Raw genomic sequence first — 14,213 nt, 5'->3', positions numbered from 1 at the left:
CTTAAATATGGAAACCAAAACTGTACGCAGTATTCCAGTCTGCCAATATGCTTCTATTATGATCTCTTGATCTGTGGCCATAAAAACCTTCAGTCTCAGCCCTTATTATAGAATAATGGATGGAGTATATTCTTTGTGGCTTACACAATACTGCCTGAGCAATTTGGACTTCTGCTTAAAGCCCAAATCATAAGGCAGTAGAATGTACCAGGACAACCCTACCGGATTATTAATTTCAATTAATTTTATTACTTTTCCAACCTCTCCTCATAACTGAAGCCCCTCATCCCGGGTAACATCCTGGTAAACCTCCTCTGGGCCCTTTCTAAGGCCTTTACCCCTTTCCTCAAGTGTGGGGCCCAGACTTGTCCACAACACTCCAGCTGAGGCCTAACCTGTGATTTATGAAGTTCCAGCATCATCTCTTTGCTTTTATATTCTACTATTCCTCTGTTTATAAAGCCAAGTAACCGGTTATTGGTTGTTTAATATCTGTGGGGCACTTGCCATCATGGGTTTTGCTCCTGTCTGGTGTCACTGGGGCAACTCAGGGTCACCCCTACAGGTGGTGAAAAATGGCCCAATCTCAATCGGATGACAAAGATGAGGAGAAATGTTTTCACTCAGAGAGTTGTTGGGATCTGGAACGCTCAGGGAGTGGGTTAATGAACCCCGGGATCCCTGATAGCCAGCCAGGATCTTGTGCTGCTGCTGTGCCAGAAGAGAGGAGAGGACAGGTGAGGTCTCTCTCTCTCTGTGCCCAGGAGGAGAGAGCACATCTGTTGCTGCTGCAGCTACTATTGGGGTGCCAGGGGAGAGGAGAGGAGAGACCAGGAGACCAGGAGACCAGACCAGAACTAACAACAAAGGGAAGCCATCCCATCATTGTTTCCCCAACTGGTCTCCATTACAGGAGAGGGAGAGAGGGGAGATAAACAAACATCCTATATCTGTTCAGAAGGAGGGACAGCCATTGGAAAACTTCTACAGGTGGGTGTCTCATGGGGCGCTCTCATAAAGACTTTGTATTTAAGTGGGGGGGAAGGAAAGAAGGAGGAGAAGAAAACATCTAGGGGTGTGTGTGAGTGTCTTGTAAAAACTAGGCCACACACACCACTAGCAAACACCCCTCCCTATTGCTTGACCTGGGACAGCTGGAGCTGCCCAGGTGAAGTCATCATTTAATTATCACGTCGTTAAGACCTGGTGGTGGACAGAGCCTGGGCATCTCCAGCTTTATTTTCCCAGGTGAAGACATCTTCTACCCCCACAAGAAGACCATCAATAGAGATTATTTTTCAGAGAGTGCACCCCTGCGAGCACCCACCCACCATCCTGAGTGGAGACCCAGCCCCTGCGGTCTCCCTCCTTCCCACCCCCCTTTCTCTCTCTCTTTGCCTCTCTCTAAAGAGGCACCTCATATCCATTAATTGCCCATTGAGCAGAGGGGAGAAGGCCCCTCTCCCAATTTAATCAACAAGGGGAGAGGTGTGCCTTCACTTTTAAAGCTCCCTCGGCTCAGGGAAAACAACCACTGAGGCCATTAACATCACCAGGCCTGTGACTTGGGGTGGGTGTAGCCCTTTATAATAAGCACCCCACGATGGCGACCACATCATCACCAGTGATGGGGCCAGCAAGGTCATATGCAAGTGTGGCAGCCATGGCCAAGGCTGCTCCTGCTGCTTCTGCTGCCCCGTCAACTTTCCGCCTTCTCACTAAAAAACACGGGGTGAAGAGCTACACTCACCCCAACATGACTATCGAAGCATGCGTGAAGGCCATGGCTGAGGTTGTCAGCCCTTCAGCCATCATCGTCGCCTCGAAAATGTACGGCAAGGCTGTGTTCTTCCTGGGGTCGGAGCGGGCGGTGTCCCTGGCCATAACCAAGGGGCTCACCGTGGGCGGGACCATCCTGCCGGTGGATCCTCTCAAGGCCACCATGCAGAGGATCGTCTTATCAAATGTCCCGCCCTTTGTTTCGGCTGAGCAGCTCCTCCTCCCCCACCTACGTCAACTGGGGGAGGTGAGGTCGGGGATCACACCGATCCCGCTCGGATGCAGGGAGGCCAGCCTCCGGCACGTCTTCTCCTTCCGGTGCCAGCTTTTTATTCAGCTGGCGCGGGAGGAGGACACCGAGGGCACTTTTATTGTGTGCCACAAGGGGGCTGCCCTCCGCGTCTTTTGGACGTCGGACGGTGTGCGGTGCCATGCCTGTAAGGAGGTGGGGCACGTACGAAAGAACTGCCCTGCCTCCAAGGCCACCAGAACATCTGAGGTGGCCAAGGCTGGCGCAGCCACCGCAACCCCCCCCGATTCTGTCCGCGCGTCCTCAACACCTGATGCGCGGTTGACGTCAGAGGCCAACGCCATCACGGCCTCTGGCGGGGGGGAGGGAGACCGTCCGCGCGGAGGGAAGTTGCAGAAGAAGATGAAGCACCTTAGGGCAGGTCTCCTCGGTGAGCAAGCGGATACGGACGATCTGCTGGAACTTACGCCCGCATACCTTGCGCAGGTGGCGGCGGAGTTTGGGGGGCCTCATGCCCGGGACAGCTGAGTTGGAAGAATTAAGACCTGCGACCGGGCTCGGGCTCGAGGGATCCGAGCAACCCGCTCGATGGGAGGGAGCGGAGGAGGAGGCCTCGGTAGGTATGGAGGTCTCCAGCCTTCGTGTCTCTCCATAACAGAAAGGAGGTGCGAGTCCCTGGGAGAGGACCACGAGAGACGATGTCCCTCCTCGCGGAGGGAATCGTCGCCCGCCGTGGGTGCTGTGCCCCCCCCACTATTACCGTCATCTGTATTCGGCAGGAGTTACCTGTTCCTCGGGAGGGTATGACAGATGAGTCTGTCCCGCCTGCTCCTCCCGGGGACGGGGAAGAGACCCTGCGCATGAGGGGGGAGGCCACGGATCTACCCGCAGAGGAAATAACACAAGAATCGTTACATCTCGCCATGTCGGGCGCCCTGGAGACTGGGGTGGGCAAGGCCAGTGAGGCTGGGCTCACCCAGGACAGTCCGGACCATTCCCAGGCATTGCTCGACGTGGCCGAGGAATGTATTCAAGCTCCACAGTCCGCTGGGTCGGTGCCTGATGGCGGTGAGGGGGAAGACCCCCCGACTCCGTCTCCGATGCTTTCACCGGGGGTGTTGGGGGAAATGGGGATAGTGTACTCCCAGGTTTCCCCATGCACCCCAGTGCCTGGAGCGGAGGGGGGCCCCAAACCGCTGCCGCCTCCTGAACCGGCACCTCCGGAGGAGCCCAGGGAGGAATCCTCTGCCGCCGATCCTGGGGGTGGGATTGAGACAGAGGCGGGGCTGGCTGATGACGACCTCCCGGAGGAGGACGGGGACCAAGCGGAGAGCACCGAGGACAAGTCAGACTCCGTCACCAGTGAGGTGGCGGATACCCTCGTGCCCCTCTCCGAGTCCCCCCTCATCCCCGTTGTGGAACTCCGGGACTTTCTGGCTGCGTGCCGGGGTCGCCCTGGCAAAATCCGGCTGGCCCTAGACAGATGGTCAGATCTGGCGCTGCTCGTCGGCTCCGTCCATGCCGCTGTCAAATCCATGGGTGCGGATGAGGGCGCGGGGTCGCGCGAGCAGCATCGGATCAACAAGTTCCTCGCTGGGCTGCTGAGGGAGTGATGGTCGACAAGCGGCCGCTCTCCCTCCTCCCATTAGGTTAAGTAGAGGTTGCACTATGCTCTTGTCATGAAGATAACCATAGCCAGCCTCAACATCAATAGCAGCGAGATGCGCGCCGTAGATTTAATAACCTCTCGGTCCTCCGGGACGGGAGGTATGCGGTGTGCTTCCTGCAAGAAACCCACACCATTCCGGAGGACAAGGCCACGTGGCTCCTGGAGTGGCAAGGAGGGGTTAGCATAAGTCACCTCTCCAACTATTCCAGCGGGGTGGCTATCTTGCTGGCCCTGCATTTTCAGCCGGAGATCTTGGGGGTCAAGGAGCATATGCCGGGCCGTTTGCTCCAGGTCACTGTTCACCTGGGGGGCATGCTGCTCTATCTAGTGAACGTGTACGCCCCTGTGGCCGGTGCGCAGCAAGTGCGCTTCTTTGAAAAAGTGTCCGCTCTTCTGGGCTCCATCGACGTCAGCGAGTGCGTCATCCTCGGGGTGGATTTTAATTGCACCCTTGAGGCGAGGGACCGTTCGGGTCCCCCGTACGGCCTGGCGGCGATGGAGGAGTTGAGGGACCTGGTCGGGTCCTTCGACTTGGTGGACGTGAGGTCTGGAGGAGGAAGGTCCAGAATCGACCGCCTTTACATTTCTCCTGCATTCCAGCGGCTTCCATGCAGCCGGTGCCATGCACGGACCACCACCTGGTGTGGGCAGAGCTCATTCTGTTACGCGCACGGGGTGGGGTCCGCGTACTGGCATTTTAACAACCTGCTGCTGGAGGACGAGCGGATCCGGGATTTGTTGCGTCGGTTCTGGGCCGACTGGAGAAGGAAGCGGGGGGGCTTCCCCTCCTTGAGGCTATGGTGGGACGTGGGCAAGGCTCACGTTCGTCTCTTATGTCAGGAGTACGCGAGGGGGTCGACCAAGAGGCAGGAGGCCCAGGTCGGGCGGTTGGAGAGGGAGCTCCTCGACCTGGAGTCCCGTCTCAGTCAAGTCGTCGATGACCAGGCCCTGCGGAAGGTGTACGAAGAGAAGAAGGGCGCGCTGAAGGACCTGCAGCTCATCGGGTCCCGAGGCGCGTATGTGAGGTCGCGGATCCAGATCCTCCGGGACCTGGACCACGGCTCCCCCTTCTTCTACTTGCTGGAAAAAAGATGGGGGGTCCATAAGCAGCTCTTGGGGCTGCTGGCCGACGACGGATCTCTGGTCTCGGATCCGGAGGGGATCAGCGCAGAGACCTGCGCCTATTATGGGGCTCTCTTCTCTCCGGATCTGTCCAGCGAGGATGCGCGCAGAGTTTTGTGGGAGGATCTGCCGAAGCTCGGCCCGGAGGGCGCTGAAAAATTGGATGCTCCGCTAAGCTTGGCGGAGCTGACTGGCGCCCTCGGCCAGCTCTCGAGGGGAAAGTCCCCGGGGCTGGACGAGCTGACCGTGGAGTTCCACAGGGCATTCTGGGACGTCCTGGGGGGAGAATACGTGCGGGTCCTGGGGGAAAGTCTGGCAACCGGGGAGATGCCCCTCTCATTGTCCTGCTGCCTAAGAGGGGCGATCTCCGCCTTTTATAAAAAAAAATTTAAAAAACTGGTGCCCGGTCTCCCTCCTCAGCATGGATTATAAAATTTTTGCCAGGGCCATGTTTGGCCGCCTTGGCACTGTGCTGGCCGACATGATCCACCCCGACCAGTTCTACACGGTCCCGGGCCAAACTATCCACGATAACATCCATCTGGTCCGGGACCTGGTCCACCATTCCCAGAGGGCTGGTCTGTCGGTCGCCTTCCTTTCCCTGGATCAGGAGAAGGCGTTCGACAGGGTGGATCACGAGTATCTCTTCGACGCATTTCGTCGCCCAGATCCGACTTCTGTATGCCGCCACGGAGTGTCTGATAAAAGTTAACGGGTCTTTGACGGCGCCCCTTCGCTTCGGGAGGGGGGTGCATCAGGGATGCCCCATGTCCGGTCAGTTATACGCCGTCTGCGTGGAGCCTTTCCTGCACCTCTTGCGGAAGAGGTTGACGGAATTGGCTCTGCAAGGGCCGGGCGTGGAAGTCGTCCTCTCGGCTTACGTTGATGACGTGCTCCTCATGGTCACGGATCCCGCTGACTTGCGGAGGATGCGAGAATGCCAGCAGATTTACTCGGATGCATTCTCCGCCAGGATCAACTGGGAGAAATATTCTGGACTCCTGGTGGGCCAGTGGCGGGTGGACTCCCTGCCGGAGGAGTTCAGGCCCTTCGCCTGGAGCACCACGCACCTCCTCTACTTGGGAGTCTACCTCAGCCCCGCCGAGGACGCCTGTCCTGTGAACTGGCAAGAGCTGGAGGCCAAAGTCAGCGCTCGCCTAGGACGCTGGACAGGACTGCTCCAAGTGTTGTCCTACAGGGGTCGAGTGCTGCTCAAAAACCAGCTGGTGGCCACCATGTTGTGGTACCGGTTGGTCACTTTGATCCCGCCCCCTGCGTTTGTCGCCAAGATGCAGAAGAAGCTCATCAACTTCTTCTGGGAGAAAGGGAAGCACTGGGTCTCTGCCGCAGTTCTGAGTCTCCCGCTTAGGGAGGGCAGTCAGGCGCTGGTGTGCCTTTGCACCCGGGTGGCGACTTTCCGTCTTCGGACACTGCAGAGATACCTGTACGTCGAGAATCCTCCTCGCTGGTGTGCGCTGGTGACGTATTTCTTCCGCCAGCTGCACGGCCTCAACTATGACACGCAGCTCCTGTTTGTGGAATTGGGCCGTACGCATGCCTACCTGCGGGAGTTGCCTGTCTTCTACCAGGAACTGCTATGGGTCTGGAACAGCATCGCCTCCAGGCGGAGTTCTCCCCCGTCAGGAGTGGCGGCTCTCCTTCAGGAGCCGCTGCTCAGGAATCCGCACCTCCGTGACCGCTGGACCGGGCGGCTGGCGGAGGGCAGGGCTGTTCCTGGTAAGGTGACCAGGGTCGGGGACCTGCTCGATGGCGAAGGAGTGGGTTGGATGGTGCCGGAGGAGCTGGCACAGCGCCTGTCCTGGGCCAAAGTCCGGCTCGCGGCCAAAGCCATCGAGACACTGAAAGCAGCACTGGGCCCCGACTCCAATAGGTGTATCGAGGAGGCTCAGGCACGTGGGGCGATCCCGTCCAAACTGACCCCTGTTTGGATGGAATTCCTCATCGGCGCGCAGCCCCAAAACCCCTCTCAGGAACCGGCGCCTCACAGCTTGAGCCATCTCGGAGAAATGCCCTCCATGTCTTTTAGTTCTGCGCAGAGGGGTTTCCTGTACGGGCTGCTCCTGCACAATCTCCACTTTGTCATCTTCGCCTGCCGTCCGGACTCACCTTGGCGTGCCATCTTGCCATCCGGTGGAGGCGGAGGTCCCCAATGGGGGGCTCTCTACGCGGGAGTCCTCCCTTTATCTGTTCGGGACTTGGCCTGGAGGGTGTTGCATGGAGCAGTCCTGTGCAATAAGATTTTAGATAAGTTCACAGACTCCCAGGCCTCTTGCTATTTTTGCAGCCTAGAGGAGTCTGTGTTCCATGTTTATGTGGAATGTGAGAGGTTGCAGCCCCTGTTCCATTATTTGAAGGGGCTGCTCCTCGATTTTTGGCTGCACTTCAGTCCCACGCTCCTGATCTACGGCCACCCGGTGCGGAGGGGAGAGGGCAGGTCGGAGGACCTCCTTGTAGGACTGCTCCTGGGCCTGGCCAAAGTGGCCATAAACAGGTGCAGGCAGTGGGCGGTCGGGGGGGGGGGATCGTTTGGCCCAATTGCCTGCCTCTCTTCCACGGCTATGTTCATGCCCGGGTGGCCCTGGAGATGGAGCACGCGGTGTCTGCCGGCATGCTTGAGGCCTTCCGAGACCGGTGGGCGCTGCGGGGACTGGATTGCATCATCACCCCAGCCAATGTGATTTAAATTTAATTTGATAAGTTTTTTTAATTAATCTAATGTTTTTCAGCTTCTTTACAGACCATTTGTTCGGCTGGGAGAAGGGGAGGCTCCGCTCAGCGATGCAGAGAGCCCTGCAGATGGAGAAGAATGTTGACCAGAGTCTGCTGGATCTGCACAAACTGTCCACTGGGAGCGCCGACCCTCAACTGTGTGAATTCCTGGAGACCCACTATCTGGATGAACAAGTGAAGATGATCAAGAAGCTTGGAAATCACATCATTAACTTGAAGAGGCTGGGACCCCTGCCTTGCAGGCATGAGGGGCTTGTGACTTTGTACCAAGAGCCGAGACTTGAGCTCTGTGAATGTCATTAAAAAAAAAAAATAAAAAAAAAATTGCGGGTAGGCCGCACCGCAGGGTTTATAAAGTTGGAGAATGGTCTCAGGCCCGATTGAGATCCAGCGGCTGAATGTGTTCCGCCGGACGGCAGCGGTGAGGCTTTTTCTCGGTGACAGGCCCGGGTTACGTGCCGCCATCTTGGTGAAGGAAAGACAGACCGGTTCTACCTGCAGCAGGGCGCATGCGTGGCCATCTTTATACAGGAACAGAGAGTGGGCAGGGCTTCAGGGTCCCAGTGACCAAGAGGGACAATCATTGAATCATTGATTCTCACTCTGCACACAGCGGGTGCAGAACTGAACCCAACCAGAGTAGAGGGAGGGGGAAAACTGGGAGTGGAGGAAAGAAATGTTGGAGATGGTGCGATGGGTTTGGATTTCAGCACGGGGGGAGGGAGAGTGTGTGGGACGGGGATTTACAGCTTTGGGGTTAAAATGTGTTATTTTGGTCATATTTCTAGATTTGCCATTTTCTGCCCACCGGGCAATCACAGTGCACTGACCAACACCTCAGCTTGTCAGAATAGGGCAGGTGGAACCGAGCCAGAGGCAGCTCTGGGACTTCATCTTCTGAGCATTGGGTTGGGAAAGAAGAATTCCATTGTTTATTGGGCCCTGGCGAGCACTGCCCTCCCTCCCACAATTTTAATATTTTGATGCATCTGTCTATTTATATACTAGGAATGTTTTAATTGCTTTCACAGCAAAATGCATTTATTATTAAAGCTCCACAGAAGCAACTGTGGTAACAATTGAATAAAACTCAGAGAGTTGTCGGGATCTGGAGCGCTCGACCTGAAAAGGTCATGAGCTGATTCCATCAATGATTTTAAAAGGGAGTTGGGCGGGTACTTGAGGATGAGGATCTTACAGGGTTACGGACAACAAGCAGGGATGTGGGACGAAGCACGAGTGCTCTTTCTAAGAGCCAGCACAGGCACGATGGGCCGAATGGCCTCCTTCGTGCTGTACTTTTCAATGATTCTATGAAAACTAACAGAACCAAACAAAGAAATGATCTTCCTTGGTTATTGATCATTTCACTAAATTTCAACAGAGTTCTCCATACACCAACAACAACTTACCTTTATATAGAGCTTTTAAAACATCTCAAGGCACTTTACAGCAGGGTAATAAGACAATAATCGACACACATACTTTGTGGTCCAGTGCACTGACACAAAGTTCCTTCACAACTGTAACAATTTTATTGCAGTTGCTGTGAAGGCTGTGCTCACTCTGCTCGTACACCTGGTCTCCAAAGGAGGCAAAACAGGACTAATGCTGCCGAGCTCAGCTCTTTTTGATCAGAAAATATCAACTGTTTCGCCTCGCCAGGAAATGCACAAAAGAGGCAGCAGTGCTGATTGGCTGCCCAGGAAAGTCCTATTTAGATTAAACTCCTTCACCCAGAGGGTGCTGAGAATGTGGAACTTGCTGCCACAGGGAGTAGTTGAGGCGAAGAGCATGGATGTATTTAAGGGGAAGCTGGATAAACACATGGGAGAAAGGAATCGAAGGAGATGCTGATAGGGTGAGATGAAGAGAGATGGGAGGAGGCTCGTGTGGAGCATAAACACCACATGGACCAGTTGGGCCGATTGGCCTGTTTCTGTGCTGTACAATCTGTGTAATTCTATGTAATAAGAGAGGAGAGAATGTTCCATAGAAACTAGAATTATCTGTTCCGAATTTTAATCCTGAACTTGCAGTGATGTCTTTTACAGGGAATATCATCGGCCTTTGAATGTGGAAGGAGAAATGTTTGCCTGTTCTGTCTGTGGGAAAAGATTTCAAAGATCGGTGTGACTGGAAAAGCACCGAGACACACACACCCGAGTGAGAGTGTTCCAGTGCACTGACTGTGGAAAGAGCTTTAACCAGTTACACAGTCTGAAAAAACATTGCACCATTCACAGCGGGGAGAAACCGTACACGTGTTGTGTGTGTGGATGAGGCTTCAACCGATTGTCCAACCTGGAGAGACAAGGACACCCACACCACGGAGAAACTGTGGGAATGTGGGGACTGTGGGAATGGATTTAGCTCCCCGTCCCGCCTGGAAACTCATCGATGCAGTCACACCGGGGAGAGGCCGTTCACCTGCTCCAAGTGTGGAAAGGGATTTAGTCAGTCATCCCACCTTCTGACACACCAGAGACTTCACACTGAGGAGAGACCATTCAGTTGCTCTCACTGTGGGAAGAGGTTCAGGCAGTCACCTCACCTCATTGAGCACCAGTGCATTCACACTGGGGAGAGACTGTTCACCTGCCCTGTGTGTGAGAAGGGATTCACTAATTCATCCACCCTGCTGATACACCAGCACATTCACGCTGCAGCGAGGCCGTTCACCTGCCCTGTGTGTGAGAAGGGATTCACTAATTCATCCACCCTGCTGATACTCCATCACATTCACACTGCATAGAGGCCATTCACCTGCCCCATGTGTGAGAAGGGATACACTAATTCCTCTGACCTTCTGAGACACCAGCGCATTCACACTGGGGAGAGGCCATTCACCTGCTCCGTGTGTGGGAAGGGATTCAATCAGTCATCCAACCTGCTGACACACCAGCGAGCTCACACTGGGGTGAGGCCGTTCACCTGCTCCGTGTGTCGGAAGAGATTCACTCACTGATCCAACCTGCTGACACACCAGCGAGTTCACACCGGGGAGAGGCCGTTCACCTGCTCAGTGTGTGAGAAGGGATTCAGTCAGTCATCCAACCTGCTGAGACACCAGCAAGTTCACAAGTGACTGCAGTGGTTCAATTCTGCTGTTATTGCTGCTGTTAATCACATCCAGGACTGAACCATGTTCATTCTGACAGTTGGGGTTTGTTTCTGCTGATGTTAATAACCCCTATATCTGGGCTGGATTTTAATATTCTGGATATATAGCTGATTTGAGTTGTCGGGGCTGCAGTGTCCCTTTAAGTACTGCTGTCTGAACTTTCCCCTTAATTTCTGATGAGTGTTCCTGAAATATTTTACAATAAAATTATGAACTTTTACTTCAATCGTATATTAATCTTTGCTATAAAATCTACAATTCATTGTCTGAAAGATTCCATTGACTATCATCTCCAATTAGAAAGTGCTGATTAATCCTCGCTGACAACTCTTACTGACTTGCACATTACACACAGTGGCACCTCCATTATCCACCAGAAAGAAGGGGAATGGGAATTGGTGGAGAATCGAGAGTCCCCAAATGTTGCCCCTCCCGTCTGGTACAGCAATCCCCTCGGCACGGGAATGGAGACAAGTCCAGTTATAGTGACGGGATGAGTTAAAGGTATTTACTCAGACGGGCGGAAGGTGGGAAGTGATGTTCCACGGGGATTGGTGCTGGGATCACTGTTGTTCACCATTTACATGAATGATTTGGACTTGGGAATCAGAAGTACAATTTCAAAATTTGCTGATGTCACTAAATTGGGGGGTGTAGTTAATACTGAGGAAGACTGCGATAGCATCCTTGTAGAATTATTCAGCTGTGTTCAGTAAATAACAACAATTTTAAATTTGCTTTGACTGATCACATCACTATATAGTTATGTGAAAAACAGAAATCATTAAAAGCTCCCAATTTCAGAATTGTTAGATTCAAACTCAACTTCTTCCAAGTACAATCTAACATTTCAAAGATTGTAATGGATGTAGGTGAGATATTAGGACTGTTGTCTAACACAATCCAAACACAGTGACACACAGACAGATGGGCAGGTGTAGCTTCACAGCGAATCCTTTCAAGCCTCACTAAAAAGTGGCAGACTGGCAATCCATTGTTCACTAATGGAGTTGTGATCTTTGTAAATTAAGAAATGGAAATGTGTCAAAGAGTTGATTAACAGAGTGGGGCATCATCTTCCTTTGATTTCTATTTCTGACACCAGGCAACAGAAAAAGGTCATTGCAACACGACATAAACAGACTCTTCAGGTGTGAGACATCAGACTTCAGAACAACACGTCTGCCAGCTCTGGCCACAAACCCCAGTACAGTCAACCTTTCAGCAGCTGCAGCCCTGATTAAATAACTAGTAGTTTAACATGTCTAGTAGAGCTTTTGTATCAAAATAGAAGAAATGTATTTGTGACACACACACAATTAATAATTCAATCACAATGTGATTGTGAGGATGGATTATCGCCTCTTCATACCTTCCATGTCCAGCGGTCGAGGAAGGTATCAAGTTAACCGGTGGACACCGCCTGCTCCCTCTCCAGGGCCACCCAGGCAGGGACAAGACCACGGGAGAGAGGCAGGCAGCCAGAGCGACCCCCCATGGGCCCCACCCATCCTGGACCTACAAATTGCTGTTTTCGCCAGGCCCAAGAGCAGGTCCAGGAGAAGATCCTCCCACTTACCCACCCCCCTCCGCACCGGGCGGCCAAAGATTAGGAGCGTGGGGCTAAAGTGTAACCAAGAGTTGAGGAGCAGCCCCTTCAGGTAACTACACAGGGGCTGCAACCTGTCACACTGAATATATACACGGCCCGTGGACTCCTCTAGGCCCCAGAAAACACATCTGGCCTTGGAGTCTGGAAAGGAGCTTAAAATCTGTGGCACACGACAGCTCCCTGCAACAGTCTCCACCCCAGATCCCCAATGGTGCTGGGAAGGACTCCCGCATAGAGAGCCCTCCATTGGGGACCCTCGCCTCCGTCAGACAGCAAGATGACCCGGCAGTCTGATTGAGATTGGGCAATAAACAAAATTAATCAATAAATTATACAGAAACCCGAGTCCCCGCGTCCTCAGCCCTGGTGTGAAGTACGCTGGCCACCAATTTTCCGTTACTAACTCGCACCTCAGGCCCCGCCCAGTCTGGTTTAATTACTAAATGTTTTCTAACTCGGGATCAGGCCTGTCATTCTGAGGGAAACAAGGCCTCATTTATTGCTGTGTCCCACCCGAGCGGCTGTTAATGGCTTTAATAAACTGGCAGCAAGGTTTTTTTTAAAAAGGTGGAAAGAGGTGAAAAATGCCACTAGCGATGCCTCAAAACTCACGGACAGAGAAATCCACTTCATCAGTGCCCCTGCCACAGGACTCAATATCCACCCCCTCCACCACTGGTGCACTGTGTCTGCAGTATGTACGGTCTACAAGATGACCACGGTCAGGCCGTGTGGAGTCAAGGGCCAGGCAGCAGAATGGATGGAAAGATCGCTACAAACTTCCCTTAACTCCAACCCTCTGATTCCTGTTTTGTAGCCAGCTTTCCATCCATTCTGCTGCCTGGCCCTTCCCTCCACACGGCCTGACCTGGGTCATCTTGTAGATCTTACATACTGTTATGGATAGCAAGCTGGTCACAAAACAGAAAACAGAGAGTAGGGGTTGGGAGTAGCTACTCAGACTGGCAAAAGGTGGGAAGTGGTGTTCCACAGGGATCGGTGCTGGGATCACTGTTGTTCACCATTTACAGAAACGATTTGGACTCGGGAATCAGAGGTACAATTTCAAAGTTTGTTGAGGACACCAAATTGGGAGGTAGAGTTAATCCTGAGGAAGACAAAATGCAAGAAGACATTAATAAATTTCAGAATGGGCGTATAATTGGCAAATGAATTTCACTGTAGATCAGTGTGAGAGGGTGTGTTTTGGTGGGAAGAATAAGGAGGCCACTCACTATTTGGACAAGGGGGTGAAATTGGGTTGCTTTGTGCCTCCCGCGATATTCAGCGGGAGGTTAGCGGTGGCGGTAGACGGTAGCGCCCCGCGGCACTGCACCGCCGGCAATGACGTCATCGCCATGCGCAGCACCCCGGCTGCAACCTTGGGTATGCGACCCCTGACCTATTGCCGGACGATATGTCTGACAGGGTCAGCGGTTGTTCCTGCAGCCGCGGCGACGCCACTGAAAATGCAGGTGTTGGGCGGCAGCATTTTATTTTGGCTGACTGCCAGCACCTGCCCCCTTTCCCTTTCTTCCTCGGGGTGCTGGCCATGATCGCTCAGCCCGGCACTCTTCTTGATCTGACACCCCGCTCCCCAGTGGTCCAGCAGGGCCCTGGTGTGCGCAGTGCTATGCCCCTCCACTTCAATCAGGGAGGGAGGTCTGCTATGACACGGTGCTATGTGCCAACAGGCATGGTGCTGTTTCACAAAGCACCGTGAAATTCACTGGTAGTGCCTCAAAGAGGGAGGGGAGCGCTTCCAGTAGCACCCCGCCTCCTGCTTGGGGCGCCACCGCTGAATATAATGCGCAGGGGTGCTAACTTTTTCGGCGGGCTAAAATTAGCCCCGGTGACGTTAGCGACCCAAAGGGGGTGCCACCGAATTTCCCCCTAAGAGTCTAAA

Source organism: Somniosus microcephalus, unplaced genomic scaffold, assembly GCF_052327205.1.
Source record: "Somniosus microcephalus isolate GS21.2 unplaced genomic scaffold, FLI_Smic_1.0 unresolved_chr3, whole genome shotgun sequence".
Classification (NCBI taxonomy): Eukaryota; Metazoa; Chordata; class Chondrichthyes; order Squaliformes; family Somniosidae; genus Somniosus; species Somniosus microcephalus.
Note: the sequence above shows the minus strand (reverse complement) of the source record.